The following is a 23,553-nucleotide window of genomic DNA, read 5'->3' as shown; positions in this document are numbered from 1 at the left end:
CTCATCCCACTCGTGGATGAGGTTTCCTAAAAAATGTAAAGGCCGCTTGGCCTTTTCGCTTGCCCGCCAACCGTAAGGTTGAACGGGCAGCGTTAAGTTGATTTTAATTAGCTCATTAACGGCCTTAAAAGGCCTTTCAATTATTGGCAGGTGCGCAGCCGACTCTGGCATGCGCCCGCCGAATGAAATATCACGCGAGTGCGCGATGGCGTCAGGACGCACGCCCGATGTCACCGCGCGTCATATTACATTCGGCATGCGGGCTCGCACCCGCATGCCGAATGTAATATGACGCGCAGCCTTTTAAGGCCGTTAACGAGCTAATTAAAATCAACTTAACGCTGCCCGTTCAACCTTACGGTTGGCGAGCAAGCGAAAACGCCCGCATGCCGAATGTAGAATTCTGGCCATAAACAGAAAATACTGGAAATACTCAGCAGGCCAGGCAGCATCTGTGGAGAAAGAAACAGAGGCCTGAATTTTACCCTTGGCAAGCACAGGCGGGCCTAGGAGCGGCCGGGAAATGGATCCCTGACTGTGATCGGCCCCTGACCGCAATTTCACACCGGCTGGCCAATTAACAGCCGGGCAGCGTGAAGTGCACGCTGAAAAGGTCAGCGCTGCCAGATTGGGGGCAGGTGATGATGTCACTGCAGGCGCGGGTAAGCGTTGCGAGAGAGCTCCCTGAAGACGGCTGCCTCAGGGATGAAATAAAGGTTTAAAAAGCTGCAAAAAAAAAAAATGCCCAAGCATCACAATTAAGCACCTGAAAGCATATCTCATACAAATGCTGTCCGTAGATATTTATTTATGTTGTTATTTCTTAACGGAGATTTCATCCCGCCTTTGGATGAGGTTTGATGAAAAACATAAAGGCCGCCTGGCTGATTAGCCTGTCCACCAAACAGTGTTTCAGGCCCATGGTCTGCACTAGTTCAGACAAAGGGTCACTGACCTCTGTTTCTCTCTGCACAGGTGCCGCAAGTTGTCCTGAGCCTTTCCAACACTTCCCATTTCTATTGGAGCAAAAATAACCCTTTTTGCCAGCCCTCCAAAAGGCAATCAGATTACTTGGGAGACTCTCATTCCCCTTTAGCAAGAAACCCAGCTGTAGCTGCCTGAGATCTGGCTTGGCACCACTTTACAGATGAATTTCAAAGGAAAATGTTACGGTGTGAAGAGAACACAGGGCAGAATTTTGCCCTCGTCAGGTGGGCTCAGCTGGGGGGGGGCAAGCGGGAGCAGTGGGGAAGCTGACTTCCACCCGTATCGGACTGCCGGGCCAATTCAGGCTTGCCCAGTGTGAATCGTGCACTGCAGCACTTGGTGCTGCCAGGGTGGGGAGCTGTGGGGAGGAGGGCGAGCAGGGAACTTCACGCACGCACACAGGAAAAGCTCCCTGAGGCACTCAAAATCAAAATAAAAGATTTTTTAAATGCTACAAAACATGTCCCCTCATGTGACTCTGTCGCATGAGCAGGGACATGTTACTAATGAAACGTTAACATTTTTATTTTATTTTTAATTATTGTTGGAAGTCTCATCTCGCCCATGGATGAGGTTTCCTAAAAAATACAAAGGCCGCTTGGCCTTTTCACCTGCCTGTCAACCGTAAGGTTGGACGGGCAGCAAAAAATGACGTTTGATTGGTACTTTAATGGCCTTAATAGGCCTGTTAATTGTCAGCGGGAGCACAGCCGACTCCCGTGCGCGCCCACCGACTGAAATATCACGTGAGTGCGCGATGATGTCGGGACGCTCACCCGACATCATCGCGCGTCATTTTACGCTCATTCGGGTTGGGCGCGCGCCTGCCCATCAAGGTAAAAATCTTGGCCATAAACAACCTGCTGAGCCAAGAGATCATTGCCAAAGCAATAAACTGATCACTGAAATAAATGAGCAATTAATAAAAATGACCACCAAAAAGTGCCAAGCAGCCGAACTAGCTAATAAAACCATTTTTGCCTTATCACTTAAGAAGAGAGCTAGAGAGAGACAGACTAGGGCCCAACTCCTGGGCAGGGGAAGGGGACTTGGCCTGACTAAAAAGTTGGGTTTAACTATCACCGACCTTGCATTCTCTCCTGGTGGCACATACTCCGAGCTGGCCTCAGAAGAATTCATATGAAAGTGGGGATCGGAAATGGGCTGTCTTTCAGCCTGGGTTTTCCTTCTCTCCTGGACTGGCATGTGGATAGGTTGTTGGGGAGGGAGAGTGGAAGGGGTGTGTGTGTGTGCCTCACTCCCAGTCTCAGGGCTCTCTCTCTCTCTCTCTCTCTCTCTCAAACACAAACACACTCTTAATTTGCAGCTTTAGTGAAAAAGCCCAAACTTCTCAAATTTCTCTTCCTAACTCTGCCTCCTCACCATTATCCATGTGAAGCTACAACGCGTCTTTTCCATTACTTTTACATTCTTTCTATTTGTGGGTACTCAAAACTACACAGTAATCCTAAGTATAGTCTAATAACAGTCCTGTAAAGTTCTAATATTTCCTCCTTTCTATTTTGTTCTGTACTTCCAGGCAAACCAAGGATTTGTTTACCTATTTTTATGGCCTTGTGTACTTGTGTTCAATGGCCAGTATTTTACAGCCCGTCCCGCCCGGCGGGATATTATGGTCTGGCTGAACTGAATGGATATTTAAATGGCTCGCTGCATCTGCCGGGGGGAGAGATGCCACGATGGGGCCATAAAATCCTGGCCCATTTTTATAACAACCTGTATATCTGCACAATAAGATTCTTCTGTTCCATTTAACATCTTCCATTTTTAATGGTTGTATTTCCCCTCCCTATTCTTATTTCCTAAATCGATCACTTCATATTTTTCCACGTTGAACTGCATCTGCCCGATCTCTGACTCTTTCTTTATCCTACTAGTCTCTGTCCTGCCACAGTCTTTTGCAACTGGCAGTCACTCACCCACCCCCAGGCCCTGGAGGTTTGGAGATTAATATCGCTGAGGAGGGGCTCGGGATAGCTGTAAAAGGTGGTAAGACTTGCTTCCTCTCAATCCCGTCTAACATTCCAGCTCCCCTGGGCCTCGCTGTTGCTGCAATCGTTGCTGCTCAAGGGCCCCCCCCAGGCCACAACGCTACCTCGACTCCTGTGTTCCTTTAGTGGGCCAGCGCTGTGCGAGAGGGCAAGAGCGCGACCAAGGGCACGCTACACCACCCAGAATGCACCCTGAGCGTCAAAACAAATGGCCACATGGACTCAGGCTGTAGCTCCAGGACAATCGGATTTCAAGCGCTGGAACTTTGTCCCAGGATGCAGCGCCCACCGCACGCTTGTTTGTGAGCACACTGAGGTGTGAGGTGACCACCTGAGAGAGGCGTGTCGCTGCTCAAGCCCCGCCTCCCCAAAGGCCTGGTGATTAGCAACATGTGCACCCCCTCTCCTGGGCCCTGCCCTCAGGAAATCAAGGGTAATGGGAATGGTCAATAAAATGGAATTGAAGCAGATCAGCCATGATCGTTTTGAATGGCTGAGCAGGCTGGCAGAACCTTATGCCTTATGCTCTACTCCTACTCCTACTTCTTATGGCCTTATCTCTTCTGTTCTGATGTTCTTGATTTTAAATAGTACTCAAAATGAAATGACTGTGTACAAAATAATTGCCATTCAGATTATGTGACAGCAACCACAAACAATAACAGCTGTTGTTCCACTCACAAGTATGAGTCAAATCGGTGATCCAGTTATGGTCGTCCAGGTTACAAGGCAATGAAACATAGGAATTCTGAAGGCATCAACCTACCATTCCTGTGTCAGCTCTGCCATGGGAGCAATCCGCTTTTATCTTACTTCCTTGCTCTTAAACATGCAATAATTTTCTTTTGCAAATACTTTAAAACACATTTGGTGCATACTTCCGATGAGTAATAGGGGCTTAAATTTGTCACTCAGCTGATGTGTAGTCTACTCATGTTGAGGCAATGAGACATGGTTATTTTTATTTAAGAGTTTAAGTGGAGGTATTTGTAACAATTAGCCTGTATTTATGTGTATAGGTAAAATAAAGAATTTGAGTATTTTTAGGCACAGAATAATAAGCTTGTTCTTTAGAACAGAGCTGAATTCAAAACTGAATGAAATTTGGAACACAACCAGAAGTCTTCACGCTAACTTAAGATGGCACAATAAAATAAAATGCTGGAAATACTCAGCAGGCCAGCGAACTTCTGTGGAGAGAAACGGGTAAGGTTTCAGGTCAAGGTAGCCTTAGAACTGAAGAAAAATAGTAATGTCAGAGTTTTTAAGCCAGAGGAAGGGGTAGGGGGTAGGAATAACAAAATGGAAAGTGTGTGATAAGGTGGAGGGCAGGAGAGATTAAATAACAAAAGATTTCATGATGTAACAGATAGAGAGAGGTAATGGCTATAATAAAGCAACAACAGTTGTGTCCTGATGAGGTGAGGAATTAACTATGTTTTGTTACTCCTGCCCACTATCCCCCTTCCACTGGCTTAACAATTTACATTTGTCTTTCAGTTCTGATGAAAAGTCATCCTGACATGAAATGGGTTTATCTCCACAGGTGCTGCCTGACCTGCTGAGTATTTCCAGCTACTTTTGTTTTCACGAAGTTCTAAAACTGCTTCATTCATTGTACTGACATTAAAACTATTCATCTGTGGCATTACTCATCAGTAATCCAGGATGTGGCTGCTTAATGTTGCGTCACAGCAGTTAACTCCCTGTGGTAATGCAACAGATTGATTCAATTAATGTCACCTTACTAACAGCAAAAAATATGAGGAAGTAGCTCTGTGATGGGTGACTCACCTCCTGAACCCTCAATAATCTACAAAGTTCATGCCACATTTGTGATGGGGTGCTCTCCACTCACCTGACTGGGTCCAGCAGCAACATGTGAAAGTCAATACCAGGATATAACAATTTGCCTGGTTCTGCCAATGGAGTCAATATCCACCCCCTCCATCACAAGCACACGGATAATGCATGTATAACCTGTTGGCTACCCTGCAAAAAAGTTACACCAGCAGCACCTCACCACTCTTCAACTTCTGTCTCTGAGAAGTACAAGAAGAAGTCATCGACTTGGGACAAATATTGCTGTTCCTTGGAATAGCTTGGAATTCCATGGGCAGAATTTTACGACAGCGGGATTTTACGTTCCCGCTATCGTCAATGGGATTTATAACGTCCCGCCGCATTTTACGGCCTCGTCCCCGCCGAAACAGGGCTGTAAAATACTGCCCCATGTTCAACACTATTGTTAGAGCATCATCGCCACAAGAACTGTAGCATTTCAAGCAAAAGGCCTATCATTGTCTTCTCAGTGATGCTCAGTTTAAGCTCAGTGGTGGGGAAGCTTTTAGAAATAATGGCCAGAATTTTTACCTTGATGGGCGGGCGGACCCCACCGGCTCAGAGGCGGGTGGGCAGCTGAACTCCGCCGCCGAAACGGGGCCCGCCGCCATTTTGAGTGGGCGGGCCTTAATTGGCCCGCCCAGCGGCCTGCCCGACAGGAAGTGCTATGCGCTTCCTGTGCAGGGGGGCGGGGGGGGGGGAGGGATTCCCCAAATGTCAAAGTGCGCTCTTTCATGCATGCGCGCAAAAGAGCGCACTGCTCCCTGAGACTAAGTGCTGTCTCAGGGAGATTACTGACAGTATAAAAAATCTTTAAAAATAGAAAAATATTAAAATTAACATGTCCCCCTCATGTGACAATGTCACACGAGATGGGACATGTTAATAAGAAGCATATAAACTTTATTGAAGTTTTAAAAAACGGACATGAAACCTCATTCCGCCAGTGGATGAGGTTTCATGTATTGTCAGAAGCCCGCTGGGGCTCCTGGCCTGCCCGCCAGCCTTAAGCTTGGCCGGGCAGAGCATTTAACAAGTTAATTATCCTGTCAATGGCCATGTAATTGGCCACTGACAAGTCGGCGGGCGGACAGCTGATTTCGCTGTCCCGCCCGCCTTCCTCAATATTTAAATGGACTGGGATGACGTCAGGGGTTCCTCCTGACGTCATCCCGTGTCATTTTCCCATTGGCGAGCGGGCCCCGCCCCTAAATCGCCGACAGAAAAATTCTGCCCAATCATTCAAAACAAAATTAATAGTCACTTGAGCAAATGTGGGTTACTTAAGGAGAGCCAGCGGGATTGTTAAGGGCAAATCGTGTTTAACTAACTCCCTGGAGTTTTTTGATAATGTAAGAGATAGGGTTGATGAGGGTAATGCTGCTGGTGTACATCAACTTCCAAAAGGCATTTGATAAAGTGCCACACAACAGACTTGTGAGCAATGTTATAGCTCATGGGATAAAAGGGACAACATCAACAGGGATATGATATTGGCTGAGTGACAGGAAATAAAGATGAGTGGTGAGCAGTTGTTCTTTGGACTGGAGGAAGGTTTATAGTGGAGTTCCCCAGGGATCGGTGTGAGGATCACTGCTCTTCATAATATATATTAACGACCTAGACCTTGGTGTACGGGACATCATTTCAAAATTTGCAGATGATACGAAACTTGGGACAGGATTTTACATGGGTCGGGCAGGCTTGGTGGGAGTGGGCGGGCGGGGGGGGGGGGGGGGGCGGTTGTGGAGCCGATCGCCGCCCGCGATCAGCTCCGCACTGCGATTTCATGCGGGTGGGCCAATTAAGGTCCGTCCAGCATGGATCGCGAGGGGTAGTGCTGAGTGCTACCTGTGTAGGCGGGGGGAGGAGGAAGAGTCAGGTCCAGCACTCTTTCGCGCATGCGCAAAAGAGCGCTTCAATCTCCGAGGCATGTAGCTGCTAAAGTTTCCTAAAAAATGTAAAGGCCGCTTGGCCTTTTCACCTTTCAGCATAAATTTGAAGTTTTTTTTTAATTCATTCATGGGATGTGCCCAGCATTTATTGCCTATCCCTATTTGCCCTTGTTCAGAGGGCATTTAAAAGTCAACCAAATTGCTGTGGGTCTGACCAGACCAGGTAAGGACAGCAGATTTCCTTCCCTAAAGGGCATTAGTGAACCAGTTGGGTTTTTACAACAATCAACAATGGTTTAATGGTCACCATTAGACTTTTAATTCCATATTTTTATTGAATTCAAATTCCACCAGCTGCCGTGGCAGGATTTGAACCCCGGGTCCCCAGAGCATTACCCTGGGTCTCTGGATTACTAGTCCAGTGACAATTCCACTACGCCATCACCTCCCCTTAGTTCATTAATGGCCTTAATAGCCCTTCCAATTATCACGAGACAACGCGAAGACGTCGGGACGCACGCCTGACATCATCGCGCCTCATATTACGTTCTGGCGTGTCGGGCATGCGCCCGCACGCTGAAGGTAAAATTCTGCCCTTAGAAATATTGTGAACCATGAGGAGCATAGTACACAACTTCAAAAGGATATCGACAAGTTGGTGGAATGGGCAAACAAGTGGCAGATAAAATTCAATGCAGAGAAGTGCGAAGTAAGTCATTTTGGTAGGAAGAATGCAGAGGGAAGATGTAAAATAAAGGGTACAATTCTAAAGGGCTGCAGCAGCAGAGTGGTCTGGGTATATATGTGCACAAATCACTGAAGGCCACTTGAGAGTGTGGTTAATAAAGCACACAGCATCCTGGGCTTTATCAATAGGGGCATTGAGTACAAAAGCAAGAAAGATATGTTAAATCCGTATAAAATCTGTATCGGCCTCAACTGAAGTACTGCCTCCAGTTCAGGGCACCACTCTTTAGGGAGGATGTGAAAGCAGCAGAGAGAATGCAGTAATGATTCACGAGAATGGTTCAGGGAATGAGGAACTTCAGTTATGTAGATAGGTTGGAGAAGTTGAGACTGTTCTCCTTGGAAGAGAAGGGTGAGAGGAGATTTGATAGAGGTGTTCAAATCATGAGAGGTCTGGACAGAATAGGTAGGAAGAAACTGTTCCCACTGGTGGAAGGATTGAGAACCAGAGTGCACAGAATTAAAGGTAATTGGCAAAAGAAGCAAATGCAGTGAGGAAAAACTTCCTCACGCAGCAAGTGTTTAGCATCTGGAAGGTACTCCCTGGCAGAGTGTTGGTGACAGGGTCAACTGAAGCTTTCAAAAGGGAAATATCAAAAAAGGAAAAAAAATTCTGTACTACGGGGAAAAGATAGGAGTGAGACTCATTGAATTGTTCCTTCAGAGCGTCAGCACAGCCATGACAGGCTGAATGGCCTCCTTATGTCCTGTAACTATCCTATGATTCTAATAAATTACATTTGTAATGTTATTTACTGACCAGATTTCAAAATGTTCTTACAAATCAAATAAATTTGTTCTTCCATCCCCAGAACGACCTCAGTTATTCCCAACACAGGCCCCAGCACCTGCACCTTTGTGTCAGTTCATATCGACAGAAACAACTAAATTATCCTCCAAAACAAAATTCCACAGGGCCTACACTCCCCAGCTGCCTGCCGGAATCGATTGGTGGTACCACGGTGTAGAAGATGCATATTGTTCGAAGGATGAAAACTCTAGCAGGCCAGGTAATTTATATTTCTTCTCCTTTCCATGCACTTCAAATACTTAAAGAGCTTATAAAATACAAAATTAGGAGCAGAACAAGAGAAGGCTCCTGCATGAAAGCCTTAACCGCATCTGTCATAACTGATTTGCCAAAGGCATTGCGTGCGCACTGCAGTTAAACCAGATTAGTAATGTTTGACAAATGTGCAATAATTACTTCATGAAGAAGTATTGTTATTAATTATGAACTGGTGGATCAATGCCCAGAAAGCTTTCATAGAACGTTTCTAATCCTGCAAATGGCAGTTAAGTAAAGGGCCATCCAACCATTAATTAATAACTGTTGCAACTTCCTGATTTGTTCTGTGCAAGGAAATATAAAAACTACAGAATGTAAATGACGGCCTAATTCTGACTTTACAGGAAATAAAACACAATGGAATAAAGTTGTTAATGATTGAAGAATTGAAGGATCAACCTGATTTATCTTATGAAGCTCCTGTCAGAAGGGAGTTCAATGTTACTGAACCATAGATGCATCCTCTGAGGGATGGGGCGTACCCTGCACTTGCTTGACACAGAATTTAGCACTGGGAAATGCCAATAATGTTGCAGTGCTGGTTATGCCTTGGGGCAGAATCTTCCAGTTGGCATGCGGGAGCGGGCCAACACGCTGACGCGTAACATGACACGTAACATGACGCACGATGATGTCGGGCGTGCGTCCCGGCGTCATCGCGTTATTTCATTCGACGGGTGCGCGCCGGAGTCGGCTGCCTGCCCGCCGAAACATTAAGGGCCTATTAAGGCCATTAAGAATTAATTAAAGTATGCAAGAATGCTGCCCGTCCAACCTTAAGGTCGGCGGGCAGGCGAAGAGCCCAAGCGGCCTTGGTGTTTTTCAGGAAACCTCATCCACGGGTGGGATGAGGTTTCCTGAAGCTTTTATGAAATGAATAAATAAATAAATGCTCCTTTTGGTATTTGTTCCTAGATGGCAGTTTAGAGAGCATTGATTGATGTTCCCATAAAAGCCTATTTTTGGACATTTGCCACCCAGTGTCAATATAAACACCTTGGGTAACTGTAGAACCAAAAAAATAAAAACAAGAAATTCAGTCAGGCTGGATTAAAAAGCATAAAATGCTTGAAATCTCAAAGTCCAGTTTATCTAATCTACTCTGCAGGTTGGCTGACGATGACTGAAAAGAGCTTCAGCTGGAGAAAACTGAAATGCCAATTGGTGCAAGGTTTGAGGCCTTAAATAAATAAATTTTCTCACCTATACAAACATGTCCCAACCCATGCGACACAGTCACACGAGGGGACATGTTTGAAGAAATTTTTAAATCGATTCTTTAATTATTTTCATAACCATTCAATCATCCTGAGGCAGCTCCGTGCCTCAGGGGGATTGCTGCATTCTTTCACGCACACGCGACTCTCCGTCCTCCCCCCCCCTGCCTGTACAGGCAGCACTGAGCGCCAACGGCCGCGCATTACGCTGGGTGGGCCTCAATTGGCCCGCCTGCGTAAAATGGCGGCGTGCAGCCGATGGCGGGTGGCCCGCCCGCCATTGGAAAAAATCCAGGCATATCAAAAGCCCCTTGCCACATATCATTGCCCAGATAGTTATTCAATGCCATGGAGTCCTCCAATACAGTTGAGTACAAAATATCACAAAAATATCTGTGTCACTTCAATGCTGATGAGGCAACAGTGTTGTAACACCACTGGGGGTGTCTTGGACTATGTTGAGTTACGCAAGAAACAAAATGCAGCTCTTCCATAGGGGTGAGTTTCCTGAACCCGAGGCAAATATGGCATGCCCCAGTGTGATGCTGAGGTGACAACAAGGGAGCTATATAACCATTAGTGACATTGGGGAGAATTTTCTCCCCGTCGGGCAGGAAGCAGTGCGGGTGGGCGCAGAGCCAATCGCCGCCCGCGATCGGCTGCGCGCCGCCATTTTACACGGGCGGGCCAATTAAGGCCCACCCAGCGTGACGTGCACCTGGAAGTGCTCAGCGCTGCCTGTATGGGCAGGGGGAGGAGGGAGAGTCGGGGCCTGCACACGAAAGAGCGCAGATATCTCCCTGAGGCACAGAGCTGCTTCAGGGAGATTAACTTCATTATCAAAAATCGAAAAAAAGTACAAATAAAATTATTCAGACACATCCCTTCGTGTGACATTGTCACATGAGTTGGGACATGTTTATGAATTTTGTTGAAACATTTTATCCAATTAATAAACACTTCCTGAAACCTCATCCCGCCCGTGGATGAGGTTCCAAGAAAAATGTGACGGCCGTCAGGGCTCTTCGCCTGCCCCGCCAACCTTAAGGTTGGATAGGTAGCCCTGTTAATCATTTCAATTACTATTTAAATGGCCTTTACAGGCCTTTGACAGTTTGGCAGGTGCACAGCCGACTCCGGTGCGCGCCCACCGAACCGAAGATCGGAGTGACGCATGGTGACATCGGGACACACACTCAACATCACCGCGCATCATTTTACGCGTCGGCGTGCGGGACCCGCCAACCCCATGCCGAGAAGATGACTCTGGCCATTGACTATTACAACTGGCATTTCTAATGCCTTTAACGTAAATGTTAATGCAGATAAGCTGATCTATCTACGATGTTACCCTGCTTGTTTCAGCCGTGGCTCAGTTGGTGGCACTCTTACCTCTGAGTCACAAGGTTCTTGGTGCAAATCACACTCCAAGATGTGAGCATAAAAATCAAAACTGACACTCCAGAGCAATGCTGAAGAAGCACTGCACTGTTGGAGATGCTATCTTTTTGATGAGATAAACCGAGGCCCCAGCTGCCTATTTTGGTAGATGTCAAAGAACTCATGGCACTATTTCAAATAAGAGCAAGGGAATTCCCCCTCGTGTCCAGGCCAATATTTATCCCTCAATCAACATCTCATAAACAGTTTATTTGATCGTTATTATATTGCTGTTTGTGGGAGCTTGCTCTGCACAAATTAGCTGCCACATTTCTTACATTACAATAGTGACTACACTTTAAAAGTACTTCATTGGCTATAAAGTGCTTTGAGGTGTCCCTTGGTTGTGAAATGTGCATAAATGCAAGTCTTCCCTTTTTTTGTGTTTTGGTGCAGACAGTTGTGGATGGATCAGCTTTAAAGAGCAAAGCTATATGGCCGCAACCTAATCGGGCATATTCCTATCGACCAAACAAAGACTGGAGATTTATTCCTTAGCCTATAGTAATGCTCCTTTTGGTATTTGTTCCTAGATGGCAGTTTAGAGAGTGTAGCATGGATTGCTGATGTTCCCATAAAAAGCTTATTTTTGGACGTTTGCCACCCAGCATCAATATAAACACCTCAGGTTACTGTAGAACCAAAAAAAAACAAGAAATTCAGACAGGCTGGATTAAAAAGCATAAAATGTTTGAAATCTCAAAGTCCGGCTAATCTAATCTGCTCTGTAGGTAGGCTGACGATGACTGAAAAGAACTTCAGCTGGAGAAAACCGAAATGCCAATTGGTGCAAGGTTTGAGGCCTTATACAACACAAAGAGTAGGAGGCTGCCCACAGTAAACACCCATCTATCCCAACCCATACCCACCCATCAACAACATCATGACATTTTCATATGCATACAGAACATAGCTTCTCAATCTCTCAAAATTAGGCTAAACTGCTGCAAAATATGGAGGATGCAGAACCAAACAAGATTTACTCAATCTCGGCTATTTGTAAATTATGGTGGAACCACAGATTCAAAAGTGCAGGAAGTTAATTTTTAGTGAATATGGAGTTCATTAGATGATCCCACAACAGCATCTATAGTATTGTATGTACAACTTCCTATAATCTAGAAAATGATAATATTAATTTTATGCTTTACAGTGATGCCAATATTGAAGGTTTAATATGCTGTCAGTTTGAGATTAAGCATAAAGCAAAAAGTAAGGAATATATTTCTGCAAAATGGTTACTTTGGAAATTTGGGGCAGAATTTCTGCTCTGTCTTGTGATCTGGTATATATTCCTGAAATTAGTCTTCAGAAACTTCAAAATGCATTAACGGCTAATGTGTTTTAAATTACTGGCAAAAGTATAAGCAATGTGCAGTACCATCTGCAGTTACTCTCAATGAGATGGTAGGTTTCAACAGATAGATCTTGATAGAGTGCAATCTTTAACCTGCTCATTTGGGAAAAATGAAGTACTAATCAGTGGCTTGAAGCCATTAATTATGTTGTGTCAAAGACAGGCAATTTTCTGGCTGCCTGCGTCACAAACCAAAATTACTCGTAAATACTACAGTCCTGACAATGAATTCAGAACACAAAAGACCTGGATCTTCCAAGCTGCAGCAGCGATCGTCGGATTGCCACTGCGATCAAACAATTCCCCTACTCGATGCCGTTACTCATTTCTACCTGGGGCTGAGCCTGGCTTTCACAGAAATGCGCAACGCAGCATCCCCTCGGAGAGCTCCATCGAAACGGAATAGAGTCGGGGTAAGACTGGGCACGCCCCTTTTTAATGGCACTAACTGCCGTACGGTAAGTTTAAAGGTCCAGTTTGAACCAGTTAGTCAATGAATGTCAGTGGGTGAGTGGATGGGTGAATGAGGGAATGGGTAGGTGGGTGAGGTAGGTAAGTGGGTAAGGGGTTAGGTAGGTGAGGTGGGTAGGGTGGAAGATGGTAGGGTGGCAGGTGGGGGAGGTGGTGGCTGGGTGTGGTGGTAGGTTGGTGAGGTTGCAGGTGAGTGAAGTGGTAACTGGTAGGTGGGTGAGTGGGTAGTTGGGTCTGAGGAGCAGTCGGGTGGTCGAGGGGGGTAGTCAGGTCGGGTCGGGAAGGTAGCCAGGTGGGGTCAGAGGTAGTCGGCTGGTCAGAAGGTAATCAGGTCAGGTCAGGGGGTGGTTGGGTCAGGTAAGAGGTAGTCAGGTGGTCAGCAGGTCGTTGGGTAGTCGAGGGGTCGGAGGGTAATCAGTTTGGGGAGGTATCAGGTGAGGTCAGGGGGCTGTAGTCGGGTCAGGGGGGTAGATGGATCGGGTAGGATCGGGAGTGTAGTCAAGTTGGGTGGGAAACCTAGTCGGGTGATTGTGGAGGTTGTCGGGTGGTCAGGGGAGGTGATGGGTCAGTGATTGGGGGGTTCAGCTGTGGAGTTACCCAGGCGTTAAACTAGGTTTTAATTTGTCTAACGTTTTCTGGGTAACTATCCAGCTAAGTACCACAGATGTCTCCCATGTCTTTGAATCTAGCTCAGAGTCAGAAACATTGGTGGAGAGTCCCGAGAGCAGGGGAATTGCCCATCGGAAGTTGAAACTTACCAGGCAATTCCCATGTAGGTCCACATGTCAGATCTTCCACAGGGTCCTGATGCACATCTTCAGTTGTACATCCAATTTCCATGATCCAGAGACCAGAAGATTTGGGCCAAAATGTCAGACTTCAAAAACAATGTTATTTTACATGTGGAATTATATCAAAGTGTTTGCAAAATTAAAGCTTTTCTTGATCGGGGTCTATTTGAATGCAGGTGTGCATTCAGGCTAAGTGTTTGGGGCTGGATTTTTGTGGAGTCAGGAAGACTCCAAGGGCCTTTAAAAATGGCAGGCAGAATCCTGTTGCAGAAGTCCCACCCCCATTTCCAACAAATCTGATTTTTTCCAGTGGGGAAAGGGGGCGTAGCTTGATTCTCACAGGTGGGAAACACAAGCTTAACAGGGCCATTTGAACTTAGCGCTGAGTTCGAACAGACCTCATTTTGGCTGTTTCAAGGGCCATCCTTAATCTGCTCTGTGGAAGTCACGAATTGTTGAAGTAGACATAAACACTCTTGAAATATGGATAAGTGTGTTTAAGTGTCGTGATCTGAAGTTTTTTCAAATCCCCCACTCTTTAAACATGAAAAATAACAGACTTAAGCTGTGAGCATTTTAAAAAAACCCTGTTGGATTGCTTTTATTGACAGGCCATCTGGCATAGGTTACAGAAAAATCATTACCATTTGGTTGTTGGTTTCAATAGCAATTTTTGTCGACATTTCCTCAAGGGTTATTATGACATCGTTATGAATACTTGGCTGAGTTTCAAAGGCTACAATTATTTCAGGAGGAGTTCGCAGTTTGGTTGACAGTTTAAAGAGGATTAAATGTCTTTGACTTAGAGTCTGAATAGAAGTTTGTTCGTTTTTAGGAGATTTAAAAGCTTTGAATGGGAGTTCTTTTTCATTATCAAGTGTGTATGAGTGAGAGTGGTGTTAAACTACTAGAAGATTTTTTCATTACCACATCGCTTCTGAGGTCTGTCCATGGTGGACATTATGTGAGTAGTTATGGAGTTGGCATGGGGGTACGGGGGAACATGGGGTATAGAGAGCATCGGGGTACGAGAGGGTCATAGGGGGTGGGTCAGGTGTGAGGGGATATAAGGGGTGAGAGCTAAAGATCTAACAGCTTCTAAAACAACTGAGACAAAGTCCCAGAGAACCAAGGCGAGCCTTCTAAACAGCCTGCCTCAACACTCGCCTATCCTTGAGGCTGCCTAAGATCTGCTTCTGGGGCCGACTCAATCCCGACCTTGCCTCCCCAGATTGAGCGTAGGCCTAGCCGGGCCCTTTAAACCAAGGCAAGCCTGCCAAATTCTGAAATTTCCCGACTCACGCTACCCGCCTCAGTAACAAAAATATGGCCTATAATGTCAGTGCCAAATGAATGCTAAATTTGCAGTGTAAACCAGATTGCAGAGTGGAGAGAAACTTCATGTTGGAAGGAGTCTCACACGACTTGGGATTGGCAAAGCACTCTTTAGATTTAAACTTTATTGCAAAAGAGCTTGCTGAATGTTTTAGTTAATAGAGGTTCTCTCTTAGTTCTAGAGCAAGACAATTAGAACTCTAGATGTATACTGCCTGACCAGGCCTCGACTTGCATATTAAATACATGCTTAGCTAATTTCTAGCTCCTTCATCAAGTCAGCTGGTAAAGATATTGTGTGACTAGTCTAACGCACCAGAAGGTCCTAGGTTTGATGCCCACTCTATGCTGAGTTAGTCGGTCTCTGGCAAGCTAGGAGTGTAGATTCTAGAATTGGTCTCAGAATGGCTAGATCATGAGAAGGAAATAAAATCATGCCAGCATTCTGACTCTTAAATCGCTATTCACTAAAGTATTACAAAATGCATGGGCATTATTGTTGGTGGAGGTCAGATCAACCTTAACTTTGACAACCCCATTATTACCAAACAAGATGCCTATGCTTGCTATTTTACCTGATGCATGAAGAACCTCTTCTGCTTCCTGGCTAAAGGATGTCTGTACCCTATCAGGAGTCAACACTGTCAGCAGGTAAGGAAACAAGAGAAAATACCGGAACTCTCCTCACCACTTCCCCACATGCAAGGTTCCAGGAAAGCCAGGGGAAGTGGCAGATAACAGTAATAAATAAATTGGCTGCTTTTAAAATGAACAAGAGCTCTCCACCCAAAAACTTGCATCCAAGAATATTAAATAAGATCCAGTCTGGAATTAGTGGAGCTTTCTCCAATATTTGTGCATGCACTAAATTCAAAAACTGATTCTAGATGGATAAATTATATACATTTGAATTTTCCATGCTCAAGTACTGAGTTTAGTCCACACTCAAAACTTCATGCTAAATTTCTTAATGTATTAGTTCAAAAGGGTTTTTGAAGAAAGCACTGCCAGAAATTCTAGTTCATAGGTCTGTAAAAAAAGTCATATCACCGTTAACCTACTTTATCTTGGGTTCAGTTGGAGGTTTTGCTGGTTTCACCCAGGTGTTTAGGTCACAATGTGTGTCTCTGGTGACACATGTTCTCAACAGATGATCTTGCCACCTGGTTTCAGGTCAACGTAACAGCAATTGAAAGGCAAACGACTCACAAAATGATCTAAATTCAAGCTATTATACACACATACAACTCACATCACTGCCCATAGTGAGGATACCATTTAGTAAATAGGGTGCCACAAAGCATCTTCAATGCCTTGTTTAAGACATTTCTGCCTGGCTTAAATTTTATACTTGGAGATAAAAGGCTTTGCATTTCTTCATCTTCAATTGAGCATATAGTCTGCTTTTGCAGAAAAATACATTCTTTACATTATGCCATTTCAGTTGGCTTATATATGCATCTGATTTTCTCTTAACAGCCAAGTTCATCTGGGAAAGATCTGCTACAATACATGAGTTTCCCTGGTGCAGTCAGAGGGGACACGGACAAAAGAGGTGTTTACCACAACTTCCGAAGTTTCGTATTCCAATAAAACAAAACCTCAGAATTGTAAAACTCAACACTAAACATTCTGTGCCGTTGCTTCTCTCAGGCCTAATTCCTCCAAACTATAATGAAAACACAGCACCGATTTCTCAATTGAAAGGGAGAGATGTTGTAGAGATCGGTGTGAGAACTCATTGACCTTCTTTTGATTTGAAGCCAAAAGCCTTACTGGGACTCATAATCAATGTCAAGGTTACTTTGTTTAAGCAATATCTCACTGTACCCCCACCTCTCATCTAGTTTGTCTATCTTGCCAGTGGGATAGGAAACACTTAAGGGTGGTGATCATGAAATCTAGCATCTGGTTTATAGATATGAGTGAGGGTATAACGGCATCAGGCTGTTGCTTAATTATTCTGTGGGACAGCTTTCCCAGCATGAGTCTGGGCCCTGAATGTTAGTGAGGGAAATTTTTGCAGAATTAGCAGACTGACATTGCTTGGGTCATTGGTCCGTCTGATTTTAATACTGAAATTTTCTGCAATTGTGTACAATTATACATGCTTCGCCAGGCCAATTCAGAGGGCATTAACAATGACTACATTTCTCTTTTATCTTACAGTTTATAGCTAGCTTTAGTATTGCTTGAAGGTTAACAATGAAGATCAAAATACATTTGTTGGCAACCACTACTCACTGAACTTTTGCTGATAGGTCAGCAATTGTGCCATAATGGAGTTAATTGTGTTGCAATAATGCACAAAATAGTTTAAGCTTTGTGTAGTACTATTGTTTATCAGAAAATTGTTTTTTTTGGTGTTCCCATTACCAGGGAGTAACACTTAACACTACAGTAATAGTTAACAAATATTACAACTGCAAAACACTTTCAGGAACCCAGCTGAATGATGTTTGCGCATACAGGCTAAAGGCAAAATTAACTAGATTTTCTCCTGCACTGTGCATTCTCTGATGCAAGAATACTACAAAATTGTAGCTCTGTAAACTGAGCATTGAAACTTTCACAATAAACTGAAATGAGCTATAAAATGCAAGATAAACAGACACTGAGAAATACAGTTATCTTTAGCTTCCTTAGCATTGCACCGTTTAACTTTGCAAACTTGTGGTTTAATTCGGATAACATTGAGTATGGTGTACGCTAATACAGCTTAATCAAGATAAACCCAAGAAGAAATGGAAATAAATACTGTTCACTGTTAATCCCGTTGTTTAGGATGGGCATTACTAAAATACTGATTTCATGAGCCATTATTAGCAATTCAAAGGGAAAGGATGCTTTTAGGATGCTTCATCAGGTTCATCTTACTTGAAATCCAAGAGATTTTTAGCTGAAGGATACAACAGCTGCAGACTTGAAGCTTTGCATTATGCAGTTTCACTCTTGGTGCAATGCTGTACCACGCATTGATAGCAACACTCAGGTGTGTCTGTCATTAACCTAGGGCAAACAGAGAGTATGTGTGTGTTAATTGGATATTAATTGTGTTTATTTGCAGATGGTGGGCATGAACTGGATATTCACCTGAACCCTAGAAAACGTGGTTCATAGGTTAGGAGGTAACTGTGCAAGTAAATATACAAGGATTGACTCAAGTTTTATCCTTCACCATTTGGCTTTCTCAAAAAAAAACATGATGTTTGTCAAGGGTGGAGGTTGGAAATGAAGAAAAAAATTCAGGCAGAATGCTAGAATCCTAGTAGACATTGTGAAAAATGGCAGCAAGCAAGTGTAAACTGTCAGGGTATGATTATCCTCTGATGTTCTTGGAGTCTGAACAATATGACAAACGGAAGAATTAAATGGATATATGGACATGGGTTATGTTCCTACCAGGGAGGTAGCAAGTAGTCTTGGTGTTGCTGCTTCCTACAGAAGCAAAAGTAAAGTATTTTCAGAGCTGGATATCTGTCAGTTGGATAGTGATGAAGGTTTGGGACTTCTTTTAGAATTTTTGGATGACATTTACAAGAAGGATGATCTATGCTTGAGGCATAGTCAGACTTCAATAGGCTTTGGAGAACAGATGGTAATTCCATGGAGGAATATATCATGGACTTTAACAGACTGTACAAAAGATTGATGAAATTCAATTTGGAGATCACTGGGTCAGTACAAGCGCTTAAATTGTTGGACTGCACTAAGGTGTCTCATATTCTAATGAATGTTTGGTTCTTGGAGAGATCTGTTCCTTCTGGATCGGATGTCTGCTGCCATGAAAAAAAGTCCTGGAAAATAATTATTACATCAGCCCTTTAGTGACACAAATAAGCCATTTTGCAGTGACGCAAAGAATAGAGGCCTCAAAATTGTCCACATACTGGACGCAGGTGTCAATACAATGGAAGGGTTGAAGACAAGCAGAATGAGGGTGGCAGGTCAGGCTATGAAAGCAGAAGACAGAGCTGGAACAGCAATAATAAATAATAAATAAACAAGAAGAATGCTGAAGGAAAAGTTAACAGGTGCTTCAGATGTGTTTCAAAGTACCATTATGCAGTGAAATTCCCAAAGCAGAGAGGCAGGGTCCTCAAAATGACACAAAGAATTCTGAGGAAGAGGATGAAGCTGATAATGAATATGAAACAAAATTGAACTTGTCACAAAGAGTTTTAATTCTGTGCCGAATGTGTTGGTCATTGACTCTTAACTGTGCAGTGCTAGATAGTGCTTGCATTTCAACAGTATGTGGAACAGATTGGTTAACATGTTATCCCGATTCACTATGTAGTGAGGCTCAATGCAAGATTACGGAAAGTACTACTTGTTTCAGTTGATGATGACAACGCACTGAGATCATTAAAGAGAACTGTAATTCCATGTAAAATAGCTGGAGTCAGCCATTTCAGAAATACTGACGTAGTTACATTGAGATTCCTTACAGATACCTTAGCTCTGGAGATTAAGATATGGAATCAGTTTGGGTAGAGATGAGAAATAGCAAAGATAAAAGTTAACTTGCGGGAGTGGTTTATAGGCCAGCTAGCAGTAACCACAATGTAGGACGGGGTAAACGGGAAATACACTGGGGGCTTATGAGAAAGATATGGCGATAATCATAGATTATTTTAATCTACATACAGATTGGCAAACTTAGTCCAGATGATGAGTTCATAGATGTGTTTTCAGAACAGTTTCTTAGAGCAACACGTTTTAGCACCAGCCAGAGAGCAGACTATACTAGATCTGGTAATGCGCAATGAGCCAGGATGGATTAATTAATGACCTCAAAACGAAGGTACCCCTAGGTAGCAGTGATCATAATATGATTGAATTTCACGTTCAGTTTGAGGGAGAGAAGAGTGGATCTAAGGCTAGTGCTTTAAACTTAAATAAGGGCAACTATGAGGGCATGGAGTCAGAGCTGGCTAAAGTGATCTTGGAAATTAGGTTAAGAGATAGATCAGTACAGGTACAGTGGCAGACGTTTAAGGGGATATTTCAGAGTACTCAGAAAAAGATACATTCCAATGAAAAGGAAAGGCTAATGGAAGAACACACTATCTGTGGCTAATTAAGGAAGTAAAAGAAAGTATCAAATTGAAAGAATAAGTGTATTATTCTGCAAAGATGAGTGGCAGGCTAGAAGATTGAACAGAATATAAAGAACGGCAAAGAATGACTAGAAGATTAATGAGGAGGGAGAAATTAGTGTATGAGAGAAAGCTAGCTAGAAATATAAAACAGATAGGAAGAGTTTCTACAGGTAGAAACTACACTGGCAGCAGTGTGTACCATCTACAAAATGCACTGCAGGAACTCAGCAACTCTTCTGCGACAGCACCTTCCAAACGCATGACCGCTAACAGCAAGAAGGACAAGGGCAGCAGATGGATGGGAACACCACCACGTGCAAGTTCTCCTTCCAGTCATGCACTATTCTGACTGTCGCTGGGCCAAAATCCTGGAAACCCCTTCCTAACAACACTTTGGGTGTTCCTACAACACATGGACTGCAGCGATTCAAGAGGGCAGCTCACTGCCACCCTCTTTAGGGCAATGAGGGACAGGCAATAAATGATGGCCTGGCCAGAGATGTCCACATCACATGAACAAATTTAAAAAAGGTATTTAAAAAGGAAAAAAATAAGTAAAGGGGCCATTGGTCCTCTCGACAGTGAGAATGGAGAATAAATAATGAATAATAAGAAAATGGTAGACATAGATATTTTGCAGCTGTCTTCATTGTAGGGGACATAAATATCCCAGAAATAATTGTGAGTTAGGAGGTGAAAGGGAGGGAGGAACTTAAAACCATTAAAATCACCAGGGAAAGAGTACTGAGAAAATTATTAGAACTAAAAGCTGACAAGTCCCAGTTCTTGATCGACTTCATCTTAAAGTCTTAAAAGAAGTGGCTGCTGAGAAAATAGATACATTGGTTTTCATTTTCCAAAATTCCCTAGATTCTGGAAAGGTCCCATCAGATTGAAAAGTAGCAAATGTGACTCCTCTGATCAAGAAAGGAGGGAGACAGAAAGCTGGAAACTATAGGCCAGCTAGCTTAACAGCTGTTATAGGGAAATGGATGCAATCTATTATTAAGGTGGTTACAGTGGGGCACTAAGAAAATCTCAATGCAATCAGGCAGAGTCAACATGTTTTTGTGAAAGGGAAATCATGTTTGTCTAATTTATTGGATTTCTTTGAGGGAGTAACAAGCAATGTGGATAAAGCAGACATAGGAATCTGAAAAGGGACACAGATATGTTAAGTGAGTGGGCAAAAAATTGGCAGCTGGAGTATAATGTGTGAAAATGTGAACTTGTCCACTTTGGCAGGAAGAATAGAAAAGCAGCACATTACTTAAATTGAGAGAGATTGCATAATTCTGAGGCACAACGGGATCTGAGTGTCCTGGTACACAAATCACAAAAAGTCACTTTGCAGACCGCAAGTGATTAGGAAGGCAAATGGAATGTTGTTGTTCATTGCAAGGGGAATGGAATATAAAAATAGAGATGTTTTGCTACAGTTGTATAGGGCATTGGCGAGACTACATCTAAAGTACTATGTACAGTTTTGGTCTCCTTATTTAACAAAGGATATACATGCACTAGAAGCAGTTCAGAGAAGGTGCACTTGACTGAAACCTGGGATGGGGTGGCACGGAGGATCATCTTATGAGGAAAAGTTGGACAGGCCGGGCCTGTGTCCACTGGACTGAGAGGTGATCTTATTGAAGCATATTAGATCCTGAGGGGACTAGACAGGGTGGATGCAGAAAGGAGTTTTCCCCTTGTGGGAGAGGCTAGAGTTAGGGGACACTATTTAAAAATAAGGGATCTCCCATTTAAGACAGAGATGAGAAGTAACGTTTTCTCTCAGAGGGTCATGAATCTTTGGAAATCTTTTTCCCTGAGAGCGATGGAGGCAGGGTCATTGGATATTTTTAAGGCAGAGGTAGATAGCTTCTTGGCTAACAAAGGGGTCAAAGGTTATCGAGGGTAGGTGGAACATGGAGTTGAGACTACAATCAAATCAGCCATGATCTTATTGAATGGCAGAGAAGACTCAAGGGGCCGAATGGCCTACTCCTGCTCTTAATTCGTATGTTGATTTATTAACCCTGTTGCGTAAACCTTCTATGGAAAATGCACTAATGAAACTTGACATGGAGCATGATTGGCAATTATTCTTGGAAAGTCAGTGGATCTGCAATTTACTCAGTGATGACATTATTATGTCCTCTTAACAAAACCTGATGTTTCTCTTCATGATGGTTACTAATTACATCAGGTGATAAGAATCAGAGTAAAAAGCAAATTGTCTTAAAGTTACACGGACAATTGTTCATCTTACTTGTCAAAGATTAAAATTTCTGTTAAAAGATCCAGGTATGGTAGATGAAGAGTATATGAGGATAATACAGGATATTATTGAGAAGTGTAAAATCTTTATCTTAAAAAAAGTTTGGAGGACACTACCATGTTATATTGTAAGCCTTCCATTGGCACGTAACCTTAATGAAGTAGTTGTCATGGATCTAAAGGTATGGGATAAAAATAAATATTTTAATTCTACATTTTGTAGACTGGCAGTCTGATTTAGCTTTCCTACAAAAATACTTAGTAAGGACAAAAAGGTTATTATAAACAAAGTCATGGAGCAATGGATTCAGACCAGACTTGGGACATAGCGAAGTATCTGACTGATAATGGAGGGTTGTTTGCTGATGACAAGTTCAGAGACATGTGTGAAAACATGAACATCATGGTGCTTGAAAGTCCTTTCAGCAATGGACTCTGAAAGAAACCATGTAGTGATCGATGAAATGCTGCATAAAATATTAGCTGATCAGCCAGATTGCAAAGTTGACAACCACCCTGACATGGGAGGTTCCTGCAAGGAATTCACTCCAGATGGTTGGAATATATAGTCCCTATCAATTAGCCTATGAGTGAAAATGTCATCTGTGCTGTGTTATAGTCCTCCTGCTCTAGATACCTTTACCTTGGGAGCCTCAGACATTAAAAAAGGGTTGTTAAAAGTACTTTAGCTCTTGTGGAGGCAGTGGATATGGGATCATATGTGTTGAATATTTTAAGTCAGATTCTGTACAGTGGGTGTACAGAAGATAGTATACATATATTACAAGTTTCGGATCTGCCTTAGATAACCCCTAAGGTACAACATTGCTGATCACTCCCATAAGCAGTTTCAGTGTCTTGCATGCCAGAGAATACCCATTCTGCACAATACTTAACTATACTGTGGGGAAACTTAAGATGTAATGATGTGATACCCTTGACCATAACTGACGTAGGCCCAAAATTTGCTGTCAAACTAATGGTGAGGCTAATAGCACTTATTGTTATTAA

General features: G+C 43.5%; 1 protein-coding gene across 11 annotated transcripts in view; it reads right to left on the bottom strand.

Moving 5' to 3' along the window:
* slco4a1 (solute carrier organic anion transporter family, member 4A1) overlaps positions 1 to 23,553 on the bottom strand; it is a 183,881-nt gene that overhangs the window by 126,652 nt on the left and 33,676 nt on the right. For 2 of the 11 annotated variants that reach the window (XM_078555068.1, XM_078555059.1), the window contains exon 2: positions 18,041 to 18,172. The exons of the other annotated variants lie outside the window; for them this stretch is intronic. The gene's annotated coding sequence lies outside the window, so the exon portion shown is untranslated. The remainder of the gene's footprint in view (positions 1 to 18,040; positions 18,173 to 23,553) is intronic. 11 annotated transcript variants of the gene reach the window in all.

The sequence above is a fragment of the Cetorhinus maximus genome, chromosome 13 (assembly GCF_964194155.1).
Source record: "Cetorhinus maximus chromosome 13, sCetMax3.hap1.1, whole genome shotgun sequence".
Classification (NCBI taxonomy): domain Eukaryota; kingdom Metazoa; phylum Chordata; class Chondrichthyes; order Lamniformes; family Cetorhinidae; genus Cetorhinus; species Cetorhinus maximus.
Note: the sequence above shows the minus strand (reverse complement) of the source record. Positions and strands in the feature narration are given on the sequence as shown.